We start from the raw sequence: 21,676 nt of genomic DNA, 5'->3' as shown, positions 1-21,676 counted from the left end.
TACTTAAAAAGTAAAAAAACTTAATTTTTAAATATGTAAAAATATATTAACAGTGACTAAGTCACAAATTAATAATCTAATTAAAAGGGGTATATATATAAGCCAAACCAATTTAAATATAGCTTGCCTTAAGCAAACTAATTTTTATATTATATATCATTAAATAATTAATTAAAAATATACACTCATACACAATAATTTTTAAATTTGAATTTAGAAGTGATTAATAAATCACATTTTTTTATCAATGTATAACAAAAAAAAATTAGTTAAGGACAAAATAATCAACATATAATAATTTGTCATTTAAAATTTAAATATTGAAAATTAGATTACGTATTAAAAATTAAATACAACTTTGTGGTATGTTTCAATAATAATAATAATAATAATAATAATAATATACTTTTAAAAGGTAGTACTGCATGTTCTCCGTGACATGTAGTTTTTAAATTTATTTTTTAAATAATAAGATAATTTTTTTGAATAATTAGATTTAGTGAATAATAAAAATTATTATCCAACTTAACAAACTTTAATCTATCTCATAAAAGAAAATAAAACTTACATAAAACATATAAAACTTACATAAAACATAGAGTATTGTATAGTAATAGCACTTTAGAGAGTGCATAATAGTCTTATTTTTTTTAAATATTTAACAATTATACAAATATTATTTATTTTCAACTACTAAACTAATAAGTTTATAACATGTGAACCATAAAAAAGTAAAATTGCAAAGAAGTTGAACAAAATAAAATAAAAACACTAATCAATAGAAGACTAATCGACACTTAAAATTATTTGAAATGAAAAAAAATAAAACTTACATAAAGATGTGGTGCAATGTGCAACGGTAGCACCTTCAAAAAATATCTACTAATTAATTACTGAATATGATAATTATATGTAATTGTAGAGTTCTTATATAGACCTATTGTATTTCGGACCGAGCTAAAACTTTAATGTGTATATGTTATAATTTTTTGGAAAGAATCAAAGAAATTATTTTATTTCAAATCAAAAGTTTCCTTTTTTGAACGAAATAAAAAATTTTCTTTTACAGAGTCAAAAATATAACATAACCTACTTTAGTGTAACTACTCTCATTCAATAATATTTTTTATTTGATAATTTAATGTTAAATGACTAATTAATAATAAAAAATAATAAATTGATAGTTTTGTATTTTTTAGAGTAATTTTTTCTCTTGCAGCTCATGGATATGGTTGTATTTCATTTTGTTTTATTTTTTTGGTTATGGGCTGTTGTATTTTGTTTTGCGAATCAGCTAGATGTTGATTTGGTTTCTTAAATTGAGTACGTAAGAAATGAGAGAAGACACTCAAATTTAGTGAATACTTTTTTTAGTAAGTATGTACAGCAAAATCAAAGCTTATTACCTTAAAACGTACAACAACAACAACAACAATAACAACAACAACAATAACAACAACAATAATAATAATAATAATAAGTATTTATTAAAGGAAAACACACTCAAATCTTGGATTAAATAAACAAATAAACGAAACAACTCTTGTATCAAGTTCTAAGAGATAAATTAATGTCAACACAAAGATTAAAGAGAAATAAACTACTCATATATGGTAGATCCTAATTACTCTCAAATAACCATAGTTCATTCAAATAATAGTTTAAATAAATTATTCTTATATATTATAAATTGAACTGTGTAGAGGCGTAATAATTTAGTCCTTCATCGCAACCCACTTTCCTTTCTTAGATTTGGATGAAACTGACTCCTCTCCAACCTCTTCCATATGTTTCTTAGCTTCGAGAATCTTAGAATTATGTTTCTCATTAATTGCAGGTGATGGAGTTGACTCACTTTCACAATCCTGAGATACGCCATCATGTACCAATAATAATAAGAATAATAATATTTTAGTTACTATATAGACTAAGAGCATCATTATAACAATTTAAATTGGAAATATTTGACACAAACCTTAGAAGTGTCGTATGGACCAGTAGACAAGCTCAGTAGTTCAAAATTTTCGTGCAACAAAAGGTCCTACAAAATAATTGATTTAATAAAAAGACATCAACTAAATCTGGTTGATCTGTTTTTGCAATACCGAAACAAAAGAGAAAGTTATTAGCCAGAGAGGTTATAGGGTCAGGATTATATTTATCCAGAAAAACAGAGACCAAAGAATTCTCATTAGTCATTCTCAGCACATGAATCATATATGGCTCATAAGAGTTCATATTCCTCATCTTGAGTTGCACTTTGAAGATGGACTTAATATCCCTAAACTTATTAATCTCTGCGGGAGAGAAATTTTTCTCAACACCCTTCACATTTAGCGAAAAAAAGTTCATTCATGCTCTCATGAATAATAAATATTAAGGTATAGTTCAAAACAAATAACACAAAAAAGTGAATATGACATCAAACCTTAGTCACACAAGACTGCCTAAGGTCATTGGCAGAAACTCCAAGAAACTTTGCAGCTTTTCCATCGAACAAAATAGAAGAGGCAGCGTCGGTGTGGTCTATCACCCTTACGTGGATACTGTACCTATTATTCACCAAAGAATTTACAATTCAAGAACAATATACTACATAAATTATACCAATAGTCAGACTGTCTATATTATGTTATAATTGAATTCGACGCAAATGGTTTTTTAATGGATTATCTAATAGTCTCGATCCCACACGGGAGAATAGTTTAACAGCACATCACAACCCCAAACAACATGACCCACAAAAAATACTATGTACACTTTGATATACCTATCCACCTCTAAATGACAATGAAACCCTTTCATTTGGTTAATTATGTTTAACTCTTGCTATATGTTATGCTTTGAAAGAGATGGTTATCCTTATTTAAAATCAGTTATCTTTAACCTATTAGGCTAACTGAATTACGAATGATAGAATTCAACAACAAAATTTATCAAGAAATAATACAAAAGATTAGTTTATACCATTATTTTCTTAGATAAAGAGTATGTAGTGTGTCAATGTTAAAGAAGTATCGTGAGTCATACCCTAGCACATAAAACCCATAGTCTTCAACGCAATTGGGACAAAAATATCTTTTCTCAAGTTCCCTTAAGCCACGACGACACTTCTTACATCCTTTGTACCACCAACCAAACTCAGTCTCAACTTTCTTAATCGTTCCGGAAGTAACAAATACAGCATCCTAAAATCGATGGATGCAAGGGTACAACACAACAATTGAGATTATGATTCAACAAATATTAGATATAATAATTGAAAAAAAGGAAGACTACTAAAGAAAGAATTTTACCTTATTATGATCCTTTATCTCCGCAATTGTTTTGTAGACTGACAGACGCAAAAAATCTTCCTCAATGGAAACAGGTTGATCATAGACCAACGGCATTATGTTTTGTCCGTCAACAGGATCCAATTTGTTCACCCTTGCATTTTTAAATCAGAATTTATGAAATTTGCTAATAGTTAAACAATCAAAAGCCTTGTATAAATATTCTGCTGGCCACACTACTGATCTATACACTATAGCTTGTAAAGAAATCTCTGGCAGCTAGAAACTCAACATTGATAAAGAGTTTCGAATTGTAGTTTGTGTTGGAAATACCCATGACCCCTACAAAAAGACATAACAAATTAAAGAAAATACCAAAAGCATATGATGACACAAAACATGCATTCAAATACTAGTAAAATAAATAAACCACTCTAAAATTTCATCTTGCCCATTTGGAGAATAACCATATAGGTAAGACACGAGTGTTCCTCAAAATATTTGAGCAAGTCAAAAGCAAAAGTCTGCCATAACGTTGCCCTTAATTTCTGTCCACCCGTATAAGAAATAGCAATGCTTGTAGAGTAAAGAGAGGCACAAAATTCCAAAATAAGATTTTAAAACAAAAGTCACTATCAAAAAGATATTAAGCATTACTCAAGATCATCAACTTCTATGGTGATATAACTTGACGGCTTCCCGTCCCGTGTGAACTCGACCAAGTTACCCTTAGAGGCAAGCTGACCTATCACATCTACAAAATAAAGGCACCAATCTTTCCATTAACAAAACTTTATTTGCTCAAATTTTTGTCCAAAAATGACATTATTTCCAAAGTTTCATCCATGTTGAAATCAGATTTTTTTAATTTTCTTAAAAATAAAAATATAAAAGACTATTAATAAATAGTTAGGGCCTAGAAATCAAAGTTCATGAAGAAATAAAAAATAAATAGGTTAGTACTTGTTACCAACGATACCTTTAAAGGTACTAATTCTTTAGTTGCTATATATATAAAATCTGTCTTTAGATGTGTTAAAATAAAATGCATAATAATAGAAAACAAAGCCAATAACAAATTGAAGAAAAATTTTACTAAATAATACAATTTTTTTAGTACTATACCTATAACAAAAATGACACATCAGCCAATTCAAATGACATACGTTAAATATAGACATATTATGTAATACGATCAGATTGATAAATTATTTTGCTTAAAAAATTAGACCTTAAAGAATTAAATAACACATGTGTTATAGATTACTCTAACAAAGTACTTACCAACTAAATAACCATCTTCTTTAGACCCTGCATGAATTTTTTTGAATTGAACAAAATTGAATCCGTTCAATGGAACTGAAGAATCTTGTACCGAACGCACAATCGTGTCCCTCTTGAAGTTGATTCTAAATTCGTGTCTAGTAGACTTGAACTTGATGGTATTCAAATCAACTGCAAAATTAGTGACCACGTACACGTTGCCCTCAGCGAGTAGGCCCTCGAAGATAGGAACAAATATGCCTTTAATAGAGCATTGAATTTTATCCCCCTGAATGTATGAGTTTTATAGAGTCATAGATAAATGAGGTTTATTACTCAGTCATTACCAAAATAAATCTCAAATTTAAAGAGAAGATTTTACCTCTTCATCAAGGACAACTATCTCAATAGGTACCTTCATCCCAGAATTTGCAGTGAGAAACGGTCCAAAGTCTAATGACACGTACTTTGAGCTTCCACACCTTATGCTATGGACCAGCATTAATACACTTGATGAAATCATACCTAAAAATCAAGGTCCTCATATTTAGTGAAAGATAAAAAAATTGTAAAATTTACCAAATGGCACATGGACTCACCTAGCTGCCATTGCTACCTGCCACAACAAAATTACTCAAATATTATGAATTTCAGTATAGATAAAGTGCAAGTATGGTGATCATCTATGATATATTTATAGAGAGTCACAACACTGTTTAGCCCCAGTATTGATAGGGATTACAAAAATCTTGACGTTTCTATCAAAATCCAACTAAGAAAAAAAAACCGAAAATTTTTTGGACTATTAAGGATTAAAGAATCTGAATCATATCAATAAAATAATTCTCAAAATTTGGATAGAAATTAACGGTTGGTGGACGAAATTGTGATTCACACTTTTCACAACACCGCACAACTAACCAGCAAGTGCACTGGATCGATCCCACGGAGATTGTTGGCTTGAAGCAAGCTATGGTCATCTTGTAAATCTTAGTCAGGCGGATTCAAATGGTTATGAGGTTTTGATAATTAAAAGATAAATAAAACATAAAATAAAGATAAAGATACTTATGTAATTCATTGGTGGGAATTTCAGATAAGCGTTTGGAGATGCTTTGTTGCTTCTGAACCTCTGCTTTCCTCTTGTCTTCTTCCAACCATGCGTTCTCCCTTCCATGACAAGTTGTATGATCCTCTCGGATGAAAAATACCAGGTACGATCTCTGCACGGCTAATCAACTGTCAGATTTCTCATCTCGGATGAAAAATACCAGGTACAGCTACCGCACGGCTAATCATCTGTCGGTTCTCGCTAGCGTCGGAATAGGATCTCTCTATCCTTTTGCACACTATCACTGCGCCCAACATTCGCATGTTTGAAGCTCGTCAGAGTCATCCATTCTCAGATCCTACTCGGAATACCACAGACAAGGTTTAGACTTTCCGGATCTCAGGAATGCTGCCAATGGTTCTAGCCTATACCACAAATATACTAATCTCACGGACTCGGTCCGTGTATTAGATACCCAAGAGAATATTCTCCGGCTATCGTCCAATGACTACGTTGAACATCATGTAGACCGCTTGTGGTTGTCAGGCACGCGGATCTTGGCTAAGCGAGTAACGAAGATAGTGGGTGATTGTCACGGGTCACCCCTTCATTCTGACTTAACTGAATTGAGTACAAGAGTATATCTTGGAGAAGAATTAGGTGTGAATTGAATAGAAAATAGTAGTAATTGCATTAATTCATGAAAAACAGTAGAGCTCCACACCTTAATCTATGGGGTGTAGAAACTCCACCGTAGAAAATACATAAGTGAAAAAGGTCTAGGGATGGCCGTGAGGCCAGCCTCCCAAATGTAACATAAAAGTGCCAAAAGATGATCAAAGATCAAAAGTGATCCGAAGATGTATAAAGGTAGTTTTTATGCTAAACTAGTTACCAGGGTTTACAGAAAATGAGTAACTAAGTGCAGGTAGTGCAGAAATCTACTTCTGGGGCCCACTTGGTATGTGCTTAGGCTGAGCATTGAAGCTTTCACGTGCATAGGCTGTTCTTGGAGTTAAACGCCAGCTTGGGTGCCAGTTTGGGCGTTTAACTCCAATTCTGGTGCCAGTTTGGGCATTTTACGCCAGGAAGTTTTAGGTTGGCTTTGAACACCAATTTGGGCCATCAAATCTCGGGCAAAGTATAGACTATTATATATTGCTGGAAAGTCCAAGATGTCTACTTTTCAACGCAATTGAGAGCGTAATAATTGGGTTTTTGTAGCTCCAGAAAATCCACTTCGAGTGCAGGAGGGTCAGAATCCAACAGCATCTACAGTCCTTTTTCATCCTCTGAACCAGATTTTTGCTCAGGTCCCTCAATTCCAGCCAGAAAATACCTGAAATCACAGAAAAACACACAAACTCATAGTAAACTCCAGAAATGTGATTTTTGAATAAAAACTAATAAAAATATAATAAAAAGTGACTAAAACATACTAAAAACTATGTAAATACAATGCCAAAAAGGGTATAAATTATCCGCTCATCACAACACCAAACTTAAATTGTTGCTTGTCCCTAAGCAACTAAAAACAAAATAGGATAAAAAGAAAAGAAAATACATTAAATCTCAAATATCAATGAAGCTCAGTTCCAATTAGATGAGCAGGGCTAGTGGCTTCTTACTTCTGAACAGTTTTGGAATCTCACTTTATCCTTTGAAGTTCAGAATGATTGGCATCCATAGAAACTCAAAATTCAGATAGTGTTATTGATTCTCCTAGTTCAGTATGTTGATTCTTGAACACATCTACTTTATGAGTCTTGGCCGTGACCCTAAGCATTTTGTTTTCCAGTATTACCACCGGATACATAAATGCCACAGACATTTAACTGGGTGAACCTTTTCAGATTGTGACTCAGCTTTGCTAGAGTCCCCAGTTAGAGGTGCCCAGAGCTCTTAAGCACACTCTTTTTGCTTTGTACCACGACTTTAACCGCTCAGTCTCAATCTTTTCACTTGACACCTTCACGCCACAAGCACATGGTTAGGGACAACTTGATTTAGCCGCTTAGGTCAGGATTTTATTCCTTTGGGCCCTCCTATCCATTAATGCTCAAAGTCTTGGATCTTTTTTACCCTTGCCTTTTGGTTTAAAGGGCTATTGGCTTTTTCTGCTTGCTTTTTCTTTTTCTTTCTTTTTCTTTATTTTTTTCGCCATTTTTTTTCATATTTTTTTCACAAGCTTTTGAATTTCACTGCTTTTTCTTGCTTCAAGAATTAATTTTATGATTTTTCAGATTATCAATAACATTTCTCTTTTTTCATTTTTCTTTCAAGAGCCAACAATTTTAACATTCATAAACAACAATATCAAAAATATGCACTGTTCAAGCGTTCATTCAGAAAAGAAAAAGTATTGCCAACACATCAAAATAATTAGATTATTTTCAAGATATAATTCGAAATTCATGTACCTCTTTTTCTTTTTCAGAAAATATTTTTTTTATTTAAGAAAGGTGAAGGATTCATAGGACATTCATAGCTTTAAGACATAGACACTAGACACTAATGATCATGTAATAAGGACACAAACATAGATAAAACATAAAGCATAGAAATTGAAAAATAGGAAAATAAGAACAAGAAAATTAAAGAACGGGTCCACCTTAAGGATGGCGGCTAGTTCTTCCTCTTGAAGATCTTATTGAGTGCTTGAGCTCCTCTATGTCTCTTCTTGCCTTTGTTGCTCCTCTCTCATGGACTTTTGGTCCTCTCTTATTTCATGGAGGATGATGGAGTGCTCTTGGTACTCCACTCTTAGTTGCTCCATGTTAGAACTCAAATCTCCTAAAGATGTGTTGAGTTGCTCCCAATAGTTGTGTGGAGGAAAGTGCAACCCTTGAGGCATCTTAGGGATTTCTTGATGAGGAATTTCCTCATGCTCTTGTTTAGGTCCATGAGTGGGCTCTCTTGTTTGCTCCATCCTCTTTTTAGTGATGGGCTTTTGAGATGAGTCTCTCCATCTCCCATGACTCAAAGGTGGAAGCAATTGCCTTCTCTTTCCTCTTTCTAGAGGTTTCTCTGGCCTTAGGTACCATTAATAGTTATGGAAAAATAAAAAGCAGAGCTTTTTCCACACCAAACTTAAAATGTTTGCTCGTCCTCGAGCAAAGGTAGAAAGAAATGCGGAGAAGAAGAAGAAATGGAGGAGATGGAGGGGTGTGATGAATTCGGCCAATGGGGGGGTAGGAATGTGTATGATGTGTAAAATTGAAGGTGGTGAGGAGGGGTATTTATAGGGTAAGAGAGAGAAGGAAGTCGTGTGTGAGGGGTTGGGTTTGGGAGGGAAATGGTTTGAATTTGAATGATGAGGTAGGTGGGGTTTTATGATAGATGGATGTGAGTGGTGAAGAGTTTATAGGGAAGAGGGTAGGATTTGATAGTGAATGGTGTTTGGGGAAGAGTGTTATGGAAATGTGTGAAAAGTAGAGAAGAAGAGGTGGGGTAGGTAGGGATCCTGTGGGGTCCACAGATCCTGAGGTGTCAAGGAATTCTGCTCCCTGTACCATTCTGGCATGTAAACGCCTTTTGTGTGCAAATTCTGGCGTTTAACACCAACTCTGCTACCTTTCTTGGCATTAAACGCTAGTCTGCTGCCCCTTTCTGGCGTTTAACGCCAGCCAGACACCCTTTTCTGGCGTTAAATGCCAGTTTGTCTACCATTTCCGGCGTCTAACGCCAGCCAGACGCCAGACACCCTTTTCTAGCGTTAACCGCCCAGAATGCTGCCAGACTGGGCATTAAACGCCCATTCTGCTATCCTTACTGGCGTTTAAATGCCAGTAAGCCTGTCCTCCAGGGTGTGCTATTTTTAATGTTGTTTTTTATTCCGCTTTAATTCTGCAGTTGTTTTTATGACTTCACATGATCATCTTCCTAAAGAAAACATAACACAACAATGGAAAACAAATAAATATAATTAAATAGCATTGGGTTGCCTCCCAATAAGCGCTTCTTTAATGTCAATAGCTTGATAGTGAGCTCTTAGAGAACTTCACAGATACTCAGAGCTTAATGATGGCCTCCCAACACCAAACTTAGAAGTTGAGTGTGGGGGCTCTGTTTGACTCTGTATTGAGAGAAGCTTTTCATGCTTCCTCTCCATGGTTATAGAAGAAGATCCTTGAGCCTTAAACACAAGGTAGTCCTCATTCAATTGAAGGACTAACTCTCCTCTGTCCACATTAATCACAGCTCTTGCTGTGGCTAGGAAGGGTCTTCCAAGGATAATGGATTCATCTTCATCCTTCCCAGTGTCTAGGATTATGAAATCAGCAGGGATGTACAGGCCTTCAACCTTCACTAAGACATCCTCTACAAGTCCATAAGCCTGTTTCCTTGATTTGCCTGCCAATTCTAGTGAGAATTTAGCAGCTTGTACCTCAAAGATCCCTTGTTTCTCCATTACAGAGAGTGGCATGAGGTTTATTCCTGACCCCAGGTCACACAGAGCCTTTTCAAAAGTCATAGTGCCTATGGTACAAGGTATTAAGAACTTTCCGGGATCTGGTTATTTCTGAGGTAATTTCAGTTGAACCAAAGCATTTAGTTCATTGATGAGCAATGGAGGTTCATCCTCCCAAGTCTCATTACAAAATAACTTGGCATTCAGCTTCATGATTACTCCTAGATACTGAGCAACTTGCTCTTCAACAATATCTTCATCCTCTTCAGAGGAAGAATACTCATCAGAGCACATGAATGGCAACAGTAAGTTCAGTGGAATCTCTATGGTCTCTGTATGAGCCTCAGATTCCTTTGGTTCCTCATTAGGGAACTCCTTAGTGGCCAGTGGACGTCCATTGAGGTCTTCCTCACTGGAATTCACTGCCTCTCCCTCCTCTACAGGTTCGACCATGTTGGACATATTGATGGCCTTGCACTCTCTCTTTGGGTTCTCTTCTGTATTGCTTGGGAGAGTACTAGGAGGGATTTCAATGACTCTTTTACTCAGCTAACCTACTTGTGCCTCTAAATTTCTAATGGAGGATCTTGTTTCAGTCATGAAACTGAGAGTGGTCTTAGATAGATCAGAGACTATGGCTGCTAAGTCAGAGAGGCTCTGCTTAGAATTCTCTGTCTGTTGCTGAGAAGATGATGGAAAAGGCTTGCTATTGCCAAACCTATTTCTCCCACCATTATTATTATTATTGAAGCCTTGATTAGGCTTCTGTTGATCCTTCCATGAGAAATTAGGATGATTCCTCCATGAATGATTATAAGTGTTTTCATTGGATTCTCCCATGTAATTCACCTCTTCCATTGCAGGATTCTCACGGTCATAAGCTTCTCCTTCAGAGGAGGCTTCTTTAGTACTACCTGATGCAGCTTGCATTTCAGTCAGACTCTGAGAAATCATATTGACTTGCTGAGTCAATATTTTATTCTGAGCTAATATGGCATTCAGAGTATCAATCTCAAGAACTTTTTTCTTCTGAGTCATCCCATTATTCACAGGATTTCATTCAGAAGTGTACATGAACTGGTTATTTGCAACCATCTCAATGAGTTCCTGGCTTCTGCAGGTGTTTTCTTCAGATGAAGAGATCCACCAGCAGAGTGGTCCAATGACATCTTGGACAATTCAGACAGACCATTATAGAATATACATAGGATGCTCCATTCTGAAAGCATGTCAGAAGGACACCTCTTGATCAATTGCTTGTATCTTTTCCAAGCTTTATAGAGGGATTCACCTTCATTCTGTCTGATGGTTTAGACTTCCACTCTAAGCTTGCTCAACTTTTGAGGTGGAAAGAACTTGGCCAAGAAAGCATTGACTAACTTTTCCCAAGAGTTCAAGCTTTCTTTAGGTTGTGAGTCCAACCATATCCAAGCTTTCTTTAGTTTTTCAAGACAAAAACTAAAAAATTTGAGCTCCCTTCCTTAAAAGATAACACAAATTTATGACATAAACAATAGAGCACTTGATTTGAGGAGGCAGGCGTAATTAGGTTGATAGTGAATAGTAGTTATGACTCTAGATTCTAATATGAAAAAAATATGTTAAAAAATAATAACAGAGGTTTATGAGAAAGCTAAGGTTTGAGAATGATAATAATTTTTAAAGATGAATAATGAAAAATATAAGAGTAACCATTGTTTTGTGCAAAGTAGAATATTAAAACTACATTTAACATAGTTGAAAAATAAGTTGGAAAACCTCAAATAAAAATTAAAAAATATTAAAACACATAAATATTTATACTGATATTCAATTAAAAAAGATACGAACACCGAAATAATTTCACTAATTTGGTTTAATTTTACATTCATCATAGTTTGAAGTTGGTTTAGTATATGATGGACTTGAATTGTTAAGTAAGAATATTAAGGATAATTTTAATGAATGAGTGATTTGGATGAATAGTTTGAGAAGAGAGTACAAAGACTACTGAAATTTAATATGTTTGTTAGTTAGTTACAATAAATTTTATGATGGCCTATTTATAGGCTTCACAAGTTGGTTCATTACAATTTTTAGATAATTCTAGTTCTTGGATATTATAGATATTTCTAAATATTATCTTCTTATATCTTTCTAGTTACTTGATTTATTTATTTATTTTCTAGAGTTCTCCATTATAATATCTAAATATTTATTTTTATGAAACAAGATTATGAGAATTCTAGAAAATTCCACAAATGTGTAGCATAATCAATACTCCTCTTTGATACACATATGTCTAACTCCAAGCATCTCTCGAAATAGTTCAAACTTTTATATTGGTAGTGCCTTGATAAAGATGTCAGCCAGTTGCTCATCTGTGTTGCAATATTCGATCTTTATCTTTTTCTCCAATATGGCTTCTCGTATAAAATGATACTTGATAGTTATATGCTTGGTCCTTCCATGATGGACTGGATTGTTTGCTATTGCTATTGCTGACTTGCTGTCACACAATATAGTTGTTGGTTCTTTTTGTTGTTCTCCTATGTCTTCGAATATTTTTCTTAGTCATATTGCTTGACTAGTAGCATTTGCGGCTGTAACATACTCAGCTTCAACAGATGATTGAGCCACAGATTCTTGTATATTTTATGCCCAAGATAATACTCCTAATCGTAGTGTAAATACATATCTAGAAGTGCTTTTCATGTCATCAATTGATCCTATCCAATCATTATCGGTATATCCAAGTAGTTTATATCTTCAATAGATTTATCATAAATGCCATAATCTTTTGTACCTTGTAGGTATCTTAAGATCCTTCTTGCAACTTTATAGTATTTATGACTTGCCTTTTGCATGAATCTTGACAATAGACTTGTTTCATACATGTCGGGTCTTGTGGTAGTTAGATAAAGGAGGCTTCCAATAAGACTTATGTATTACGAAGCATCTGCCTCTCCAGATCTATCTTCTTTTTGTAATTTCTCATTATGGACTAGAGGAGTAGATACTACTTTGCAATTATTCATCTTCAATCTTTACAGCAAATTTTGAGTGTATTTTTTTTGCGAGATGAAATTTTTGTCTTCATTTTGGTTTACCTCAATGCCAAGAAAATAGTGCATCAATCCTAAGTCAATCATCTCAAATGTCTTCTTCATTTCTTCTCTGAATCTTTGGTCATGGTCTCATTGTTTTCTGTATAGATAAGATCGTCCACGTACAAGGAAACTATAAGAGTGTTTGAATTACCTTGTGTCTAGATGTAGAGTGTAGGCTCACTTTTACTCCTCCTAAATTCATGATCATAGTAGAGTGTAGGCTCACATTTCTGGGCTTTACTATGAGTTTGTGTATTTTTCTACGATTTCAGGTAATTTCTGGCTGAAATTGAGGGACTTGAGCAAAAATCAGATTCAGAGGCTGAAGAAGGACTGTAGATGCTATTGGATTCTGACATCCCTGCACTCAAAGTGGATTTTCTGGAGCTACAGGAGTCCAAATGGCGTACTCTGAATTGCGTTGGAAAGTAGACATCCAGGGCTTTCCAACAATATATAATAGTCCATACTTTGTCCGAGTTTAGATGACGCAAACTGGCGTTCAACGCCAGCTTTCTGCCCTATTCTGGAGTTAAACGCCAGAAACAGGTTGCAAAGCAGAGTTAAATGCCAAAAACAGGTTACAAACTGGCGTTCAACTCCAAGGAAGACCTCTACACGTGAAAGCTTCAATGCTCAGCCCAAGCACACACCAAGTGGGCGCAGAAGTGGATTTCTGCATCATTTACTTATTTCTGTAAACCCTACTAACTAGTTTAGTATAAATAGGACTTTTTACTATTGTAATTGAAATCTTATTTGGGGGATCATCTTTTGATCATTTTTAAATCTCTAGACCTCCATGGGAGGCTGGCCACTCGGCCATGTCTACCCTATTTTCACTTATGTATTTTCAACGGTAGAGTTTCTACACACCATAGATTAAGGTGTGGAGCTCTGCTGTTCCTCATGAATTAATGCAAAGTACTATTGTTTTTCTATTCAACTCAAGCCTATTTCTTCTCTAAGATATTCATTCGCACACAAGAACATGATGAATGTGATGATTATGTGACGCTCATCACCATTCTCACTTATGAATGCGTGCCTGACAAACACTTCCGTTCTACATGAAAGCAAGCTTGAATTCATATCTCTTAGCCTCCTGATCGTGAGATCAGAGTCTTCGTGGTATAGGCTAGAATTATTGGCGGCCATTCTTGAGATCCGGAAAGTCTAAACCTTGTCTGTGGTATTCCGAGTAGGATCTGGGAAGGGATGGCTGTGATGAGCTTCAAACTCGCGAGTGCTGGGCGTAGTGACATACGCAAAAGGATTACTGAATCCTATTCCAGTATGATCGAGAACCGACAGATGATTAGCCGTGCGGTGACAGCGCATTTTGGACCATTTTCACTGAGAGGACAGGATGTAGCCATTGACAACGGTGATGCCCTACATACAGCTTGCCATGGAAAGGAGTATGAAGGATTGGATGAAAGCAGTAGGAAAGAGGAGTTTCAAAAGGAACTAAGCATCTCTATACGCTTATCTGAAATTCTCACCAATGAATTACATAAGTATCTCTATCTTTATTTTACGTTTTATTTATATTTTAATTATTAAAACTCTATAACCATTTGAATCCGCCTGACTGAGATTTACAAGGTGACCATAGCTTGCTTCAAGCCGACAATCTCCATAGGATCGACCTTTACTCACGTAAGGTTTATTACTTGGACTACCCAGTGCACTTGCTGGTTAGTTGTGCGAAGTTGCGACACAGAACTAAAATTATGAACGTGCGTTCCAAGTTTTTGGCGCCGTTACCAAGGAATGAACGATCACGATTTTGTGCACCAAGTTTTTGGCGCCGTTGCCGGGGATTGTTCGAGTTTGGACAACTGACGGTTCATCTTGTTGCTCATATTAGGTAATTTTATTTTTAAGCTTTTTATTTTTATTTTTTATTTCTATTTTCGAAAAATTTTCCAAAAAAAAAATTATTTCTATGAAATAAATAAATTATTCTATAGCTTCAGAATTTTTAAGAATGAATTCTAGAGTTTCATGATGATTTGTTGAAGTCTGGCTGGCTGTGAAGCCATGTCTAATTCTTTTGGACCGAGGTTTCAACTTATCATCACAAAGAGTCCTTGGACTCCCGTCGTATCAGCTGTTGTATGCCTGATTTGTATGCTAAAGCTTGGCTGGCCATTGGCCATGTCTAGTGTTTTGGACCGAAGCTTTCATTGAAAGCTTGGCTGGCTAGTAAGCCATGTCTAATTCCTAAACTGGAGGTTTAGACTAACATTGCATGATTCCTGGAATTCTCATTAGAAATTTTGAAATCCTTAATTTTCTTTTTCCAATTAATTTTTGAAAAATCCAAAAAAATTAATAAAATCATAAAACCAAAAATATTTTATGTTTCTTGTTTGAGTCTACTGGCAATTTTTAAGTTTTTTGTCAATTGCATCTTTTTAATTTCATTAAAATTTTCGAAAACTCATGCATGGTGTTCTTCATAATCTTCAAGTTGTTCTTGATGATTTGCTTTGTTTGATCTTTGCATTTTTATGTTTGGTGTCTTTTCTTATTTTTCATATGCATTTTCAATTTGTTAGTGTCTAAAGTTTGAAAATTTTTAAGTTTGGTGTCTTGCATGTTTTTCTTTCTTAAAATTTTTTTTTTCAAAAATAAGTTCTTGGTGTTCATCTTGACATTCAAAGTGTTCTTGGTGTTCATCTTGACATTCAAAGTGTTCTTGCATGCATAATGTGTTTTGATTCATAATTTTCATGTGTTTGAGTCTTTTTGATGTTTTTCTATCTCCTCATTAAAAATTCAAAAATAAAAAAAAATATCTTTTCCTTTTTCTCTCATAAATTTTCGAAAATTTGATTTGATTTAGTCAAAAAAATTTTAAAAATCTAGTTGTTTCTTATGAGTCAAGTCAAATTTTCAATTTAAAAATTCTATCTTTTTTCAAATCTTTTTCAAAAATCAAATCTTTTTCATTTTTTCTTTCATATTTTCGAAAAGTTCAAATTGATTTTCAAAAATCTTTTTCTTATTTTGTTTCATAATTTCAAAATTTTTACTAACAATTAATGTGATTGATTCAAAAATTTTAAAGTTTGTTGCTTGCCTATTAAGAAAGGTTCAATCTTTAAAGTTTAGAATCATATCTTTTTAGTTTCTTGTTAGTCAAGTAATCAACTTTAAATTTTCAAAATCAAATCTTTTTAAATTTCTTTTTCAAATCTTTTTCAAAATAAATTTCAATCACATCTTTTTCAAAATCAATTTCAAAATCTTTTCTAACTTCTTTTCTAACCTCTTATCTTTTCAAATTGATTTTCAAATCTTTTTCAAATTAATCCTATCTTTTTGTTTGATTCTTATCTTTTTCAAAACTACCTAACTAATTCTCTCTCTCTTATTTTCAAAAACCCCTCCCCTCTTTTTCAAAATTCCTTTTTAATTAACTATTTGTTTTAAATTTTAATTTGATTTAATTTTATTTCTCTTTTTAATTTTTGAATTTTAACTTTAATTTTAAATTAAAAACAAAAATATTTTTATTTTATTTTATTTTCGAATTCTCTCCCCCTCATCTCTTTCTAATTATTTTATTTATCTACTAACACTTCTCTTCTTCTTAAAAATTCGAACCCTCTCCCTCTTTCTGTGTTCGAATTCTTTTTCTTCTCTTCTACTCACATAAAGGAACCTCTCTACTGTGGCAAAGAGTATCCCTATTATTTTCTGTTCCCTTCTTTTTCATATGAGTAGGAGCAAGGACAAGAACATTATTGTTGAAGCTGATCCAGAACCTGAAAGGACTCTAAAGAGGAAGCTAAGAGAAGTTAAAACACAACACTCTGAAGAGGACTTTACTGAAATTTTTGAAAAAAAAAAGTAGACATGGCCGAAAATAATAATAATGGTGGAGATGCAAGGAAGATGCTTGGTGACTTTACTGCACCAAATTCCAACTTACATGGAAGAAGCATCTCAATCCCTGCCATTGGAGCAAACAATTTTGAGCTAAAACCTCAATTAGTTTCTCTGATGCAACAGAATTGCAAGTTTCATGGACTTTCATCAGAAGATTCTTTTCAGTTCTTAACTGAATTCTTGTAGATCTGTGACACTGTTAAGACCAATGGGATTGATCCCGAGGTCTACAGGCTTATGCTTTTCCCGTTTGCTGTAAGAGACAGAGCTAGAATATGGTTGGACTCTCAACCTAAAGATAGCCTGAACTCTTGGGATAAGCTGGTCACGGCTTTCTTAACCCTTCAAACAAAAAGAAAGTGAATCCCTCTATGAAGCTTGGGAGAGATACAAGCAATTGACCAAAAAGTGTCCTTCTGACATGCTTTCAGAATGGACCATCCTGGATATATTCTATGATGGTCTGTCTGAATTATCAAAGATGTCATTAGACCATTCTGCAGGTAGATCCATTCACCTAAAGAAAATACCTGCAAAAGCTCAGGAACTCATTGACATGGTTGTAAATAACCAGTTCATGTACACTTCTGAAAGGAATCCTGTGAGTAATGGGACGCCTCAGAGGAAGGGAGTTCTTGAAATTGATACTCTGAATGCCATATTGGCTCAGAATAAAATATTAACTCAGCAAGTCAATATGATTTCTCAGAGTGTGAATGGATTGCAAGCTGCATCCAACAGTACTCAAGAGGCATCTTCTGAAGAAGAAGCTTATGATCCTAAGAACCCTGCAATAGCAGAGGTGAATTACATGGGGGAACCCTATGGAAACACCTATAATCCCTCATGGAGAAATCATCCAAATTTCTTATGGAAGGATCAACAAAAGCCTCAACAAGGCTTTAATAATGGTGGAAGAAATAGGTTTAGCAATAGCAAGCCTTTTCCATCATCCACTCACCAACAGACAGAGAATTCTAAGCAGAATTCATCTAGCTTAGCAAATATAGTCTCTGATCTATCTAAGGCCACTCTAAGTTTCATGAATGAAACAAGGTCCTCCATTAGAAATTTGGAGGCACAAGTGGACCAGCTGAGTAAAAGAGTCACTGAAACCCCTCCTAGTACTCTCCCAAGCAATACAGAAGAGAATCCAAAAAGAGAGTGCAAGGCCATTACCTTGCTTGGTGTGGCTGAACCCAAAGAGGAGGTGGAGGACGTGAATCCTAGTGAGGAAGACCTCCTGGGATGTTTACTGACCAATAAGGAGTTTCCCTTTGAGGAACCAAAGGAATCTGAGGCTCATCTAGAGACCATAAAGATTCCATTGAACCTCCTTCTGCCCTTCATGAGCTCTGATGAGTATTCTTCCTCTGAAGAGGATGAAGACATTACTGAAGAGCAAGTTGCTAAATACCTTGGTGCAATCATGAAGCTGAATGCCAAATTATTTGGTAATGAGACTTGGAAAGATGAACCTCCCTTGCTCACCAATGAACTAAATGCATTGGATAGGCAGAAATTACCTCAAAAGGAACAGGATCCTGGTAAATTCTTAATACCTTGTACCATAGGCACCATGACCTTTGAGAAGGCTCTGTGTGACCTGGGGTCAGGCATTAACCTTATGCCACTCTCTGTAATGGAGAAACTTTGGATCTTTGAGGTGCAAGTTACAAGAATCTCACTAGAGATGGTAGATAAATCAAGAAAACAGGCTTATGGACTAGTAGAGGACGTGTTAGTAAAGGTTGAAGGCCTTTACATCCATGTTGATTTCATAATCCTAGACACTGGGAAGGATGAGGATGAATCCATCATCCCTGGAAGACCCTTCCTAGCCACAACAAGAGTTGTGATTGATGTGGACAGAGGAGAGTTGGTCCTTCAACTGAATGAGGACTACCTTGTATTTAAGACTCAAGGATCTCCTTCTGTAACCATGGAAAGGAAGCATGAAAAGCTTCTCTCACTGTAGAGTCAACCAAAGCCCCACAGTCAAACTCTAAGTTTGGTGTTGGGAGGTTCCAACAATACTCTGAATATCTGTGAGGCTCCATGAGAGCTCACTGTCAAGCTATTGACATTAAAGAAATGCTTGTTGGGAGGCAACCCAATGTTATTTAATTATATCTATTTTATTTTTATTGTTATTTCGTGTTCTATTAGGTTGATGATCATGTGAAGTCACAAGAACAACTGAAAAATTAAAAAACAGAATCAAAAACAGCAGAAGAAACAGCACACCCTGGAGGAAGAGCACTCTGGCGTTTAAACGCCAGAAACAAGCATCTGTCTGGCGTTTAACGCCAGAAACAAGCATCTGTCTGGCGTTTAACGCCAGAAACAAGCACCAAGCTGGCGTTTAACGCCAGAAACAAGCATTAACCTGGTGTTAAACGCCAGAAACAGGCTACATTTGGGCGTTTAACACCAAAAACAGGCAGCAGTCTGGCGTTAAACGCCAGTATTGCATACAAAGGGCATTTTTACACGCCTAATTGGAGCAGGGATGTTAAGTCCTTGACCCCACTGGATTTGTGGATCCCACAGGATCTCCACAGGATCTGTGGACCCCACAGGATCCCCACCTACCCTAACTCTCTCTTCACACCTTTTCATAACCCTCTTCCCTTAATACCCTTCACCAATCACCTCCATCACTCTTCCCCATCACCTCTTAACCACTCATATCCCTCCACTCTTCCCCATGAACCCTACCTATCTCCAAAATTCAAATTCTTTTCCCTCCCAAACCCAACCCTAATGGCCGAACCCTAAACCTCCCCCCACTCCTATATAAACCCCTCATTCCTTCTTCATTTTCACCCAACACAACCCTTTCTTCTTCCCCTTGGCCGAATACACACCTCTCTCCCTCTCCTCCATTTTTCTTCTTCTTTTCCTTTTTTCTTTCTTCTTTTGCTCGGGGACGAGCAAACATTTTAAGTTTGATGTGGTAAAAGCATTGCTTTTTATTTTTCCATAACCATTAATGGCACCTAAAGCCAGAAAAACCTCAAGAAAGAGGAAAGGAAAGGCAATTGCTTCCACCTCTAAGTCATCGGAGATGGAGAGATTCATCTCTAAGGTCTATCAAGACCACTTCTATGAAGTTATGGCCAAGAAAAATGTGATCCCTGAGGTCCCTTTTAAGCTCAAAAAGAGCGAATATCCAGAGATCCGACAAGAGATTAGAAGAAGAGGATGGGAAGTTCTCTCTAATCCTATTCAACAAGTCGGGATCTTAATGGTTCAAGAGTTCTATGCGAACGCATGGATCAGTAGGAACCATGATCAAAGTAGGAACCCAAATCCAAAGAATTGGCTTACCATGGTTCAGGAAAAATACTTAGATTTCAGTCCAGAAAATGTAAGGTTGGTGTTCAACTTGCCAATGATGCAAGAAAACACACGCCCCTACACTAGAAGGGTCAACTTTGATCAAAAGTTGGACCAAGTCCTCATGGACATATGCGTGGAAGGAGCTCAATGGAAAGTTGACTCAAGAGGCAAGCCGGTTCAATTGAGAAGACCAGACCTTAAGCCTGTAGCTAGAGGATGGTTGGAGTTTATTCAACGTTCAATTATTCCTACTAGCAACCGGTCTAAAGTTACTGTAGACCGGGCCATCATGATCCATAGTAACATGAATGGGAAGGAAGTAGAAGTTCATGAAATTATACCTCAAGAACTCTACAAGGTGGCTGACAAGTCCTCCACTTTGGCAAGGTTAGCCTTTCCTCACCTTATTTGCCACCTCTGCAATTCGGCTGGAATTGACATAGAGGGAGATATCCTCATTGATGAGGACAAGCCCATCACTAAGAAAAGGATGGAGCAAACAAGAGATCATGGACCTCAACAAGAGCATGAGAAAATTCCTCACCATGGAATCCCTGAGATGCCTCAAGGGATGCACTTCCCTCCATAAAACTATTGGGAGCAAATCAACACCTCCCTAGGAGAATTAAGTTTCAACATAGGACAACTAAGGATGGAACACCAAGAGCACTCCATCATTCTCCATGAGATTAGAGAAGATCAAAGAGCTATGAGGGAGGAGCAACAAAGACAAGGAAGAGACATAGAGGAGCTCAAGAACACCATTGGTTCTTCAAGAGGAAGAAGACGCCACCCTCACTAAGGTGGACCCGTTCCTTAATCTCCATGTTCTTATTTTTCTGTTTTTTGTTTACTATGCTTTATGTTTATTTATGTTTGTGTCTTTATTACATGATCATTAGTGTTTAAGTGTCTATGTCTTAAAGCCATGAATGTCCTATGAATCCATCACCTCTCTTAAATGAAAACTGTTCTAAAAACAAAAGAACAAGAAGTACATGGTTTCGAATTCATCCTTGAAATTAGTTTAATTATTTTGATGTGGTGACAATACTTTTTGTTTTCTGAATGAATTCTTGAACAGTTCATATGTCTTTTGATATTGTTGTTTATGAATGTTAAATATGTTGGCTCTTGAAAGAATGACGAAAAAGGAGAAATGTTATTGATAATCTGAAAAATCATAAAATTGATTCTTGAAACAAAAAAAAAACAGTGAATACAAAAGCTTGCAGAAAAAAAAAAAGAAAAGAAAAATGCCGAAAAAAAAGAGAGAAAGAAAAAGAAAAAGCAAGCAGAAAAAGCCAAGAGCTCTTTAAACCAAAAGGCAAGAGCAAAA

The sequence above is a fragment of the Arachis ipaensis genome, chromosome B10 (genome assembly GCF_059453495.1).
Source record: "Arachis ipaensis isolate K30076 ecotype BB chromosome B10, ASM5945349v1, whole genome shotgun sequence".
In the NCBI taxonomy this organism is placed as follows: Eukaryota; Viridiplantae; Streptophyta; class Magnoliopsida; order Fabales; family Fabaceae; genus Arachis; species Arachis ipaensis.
This window is presented reverse-complemented; position numbering follows the sequence as displayed.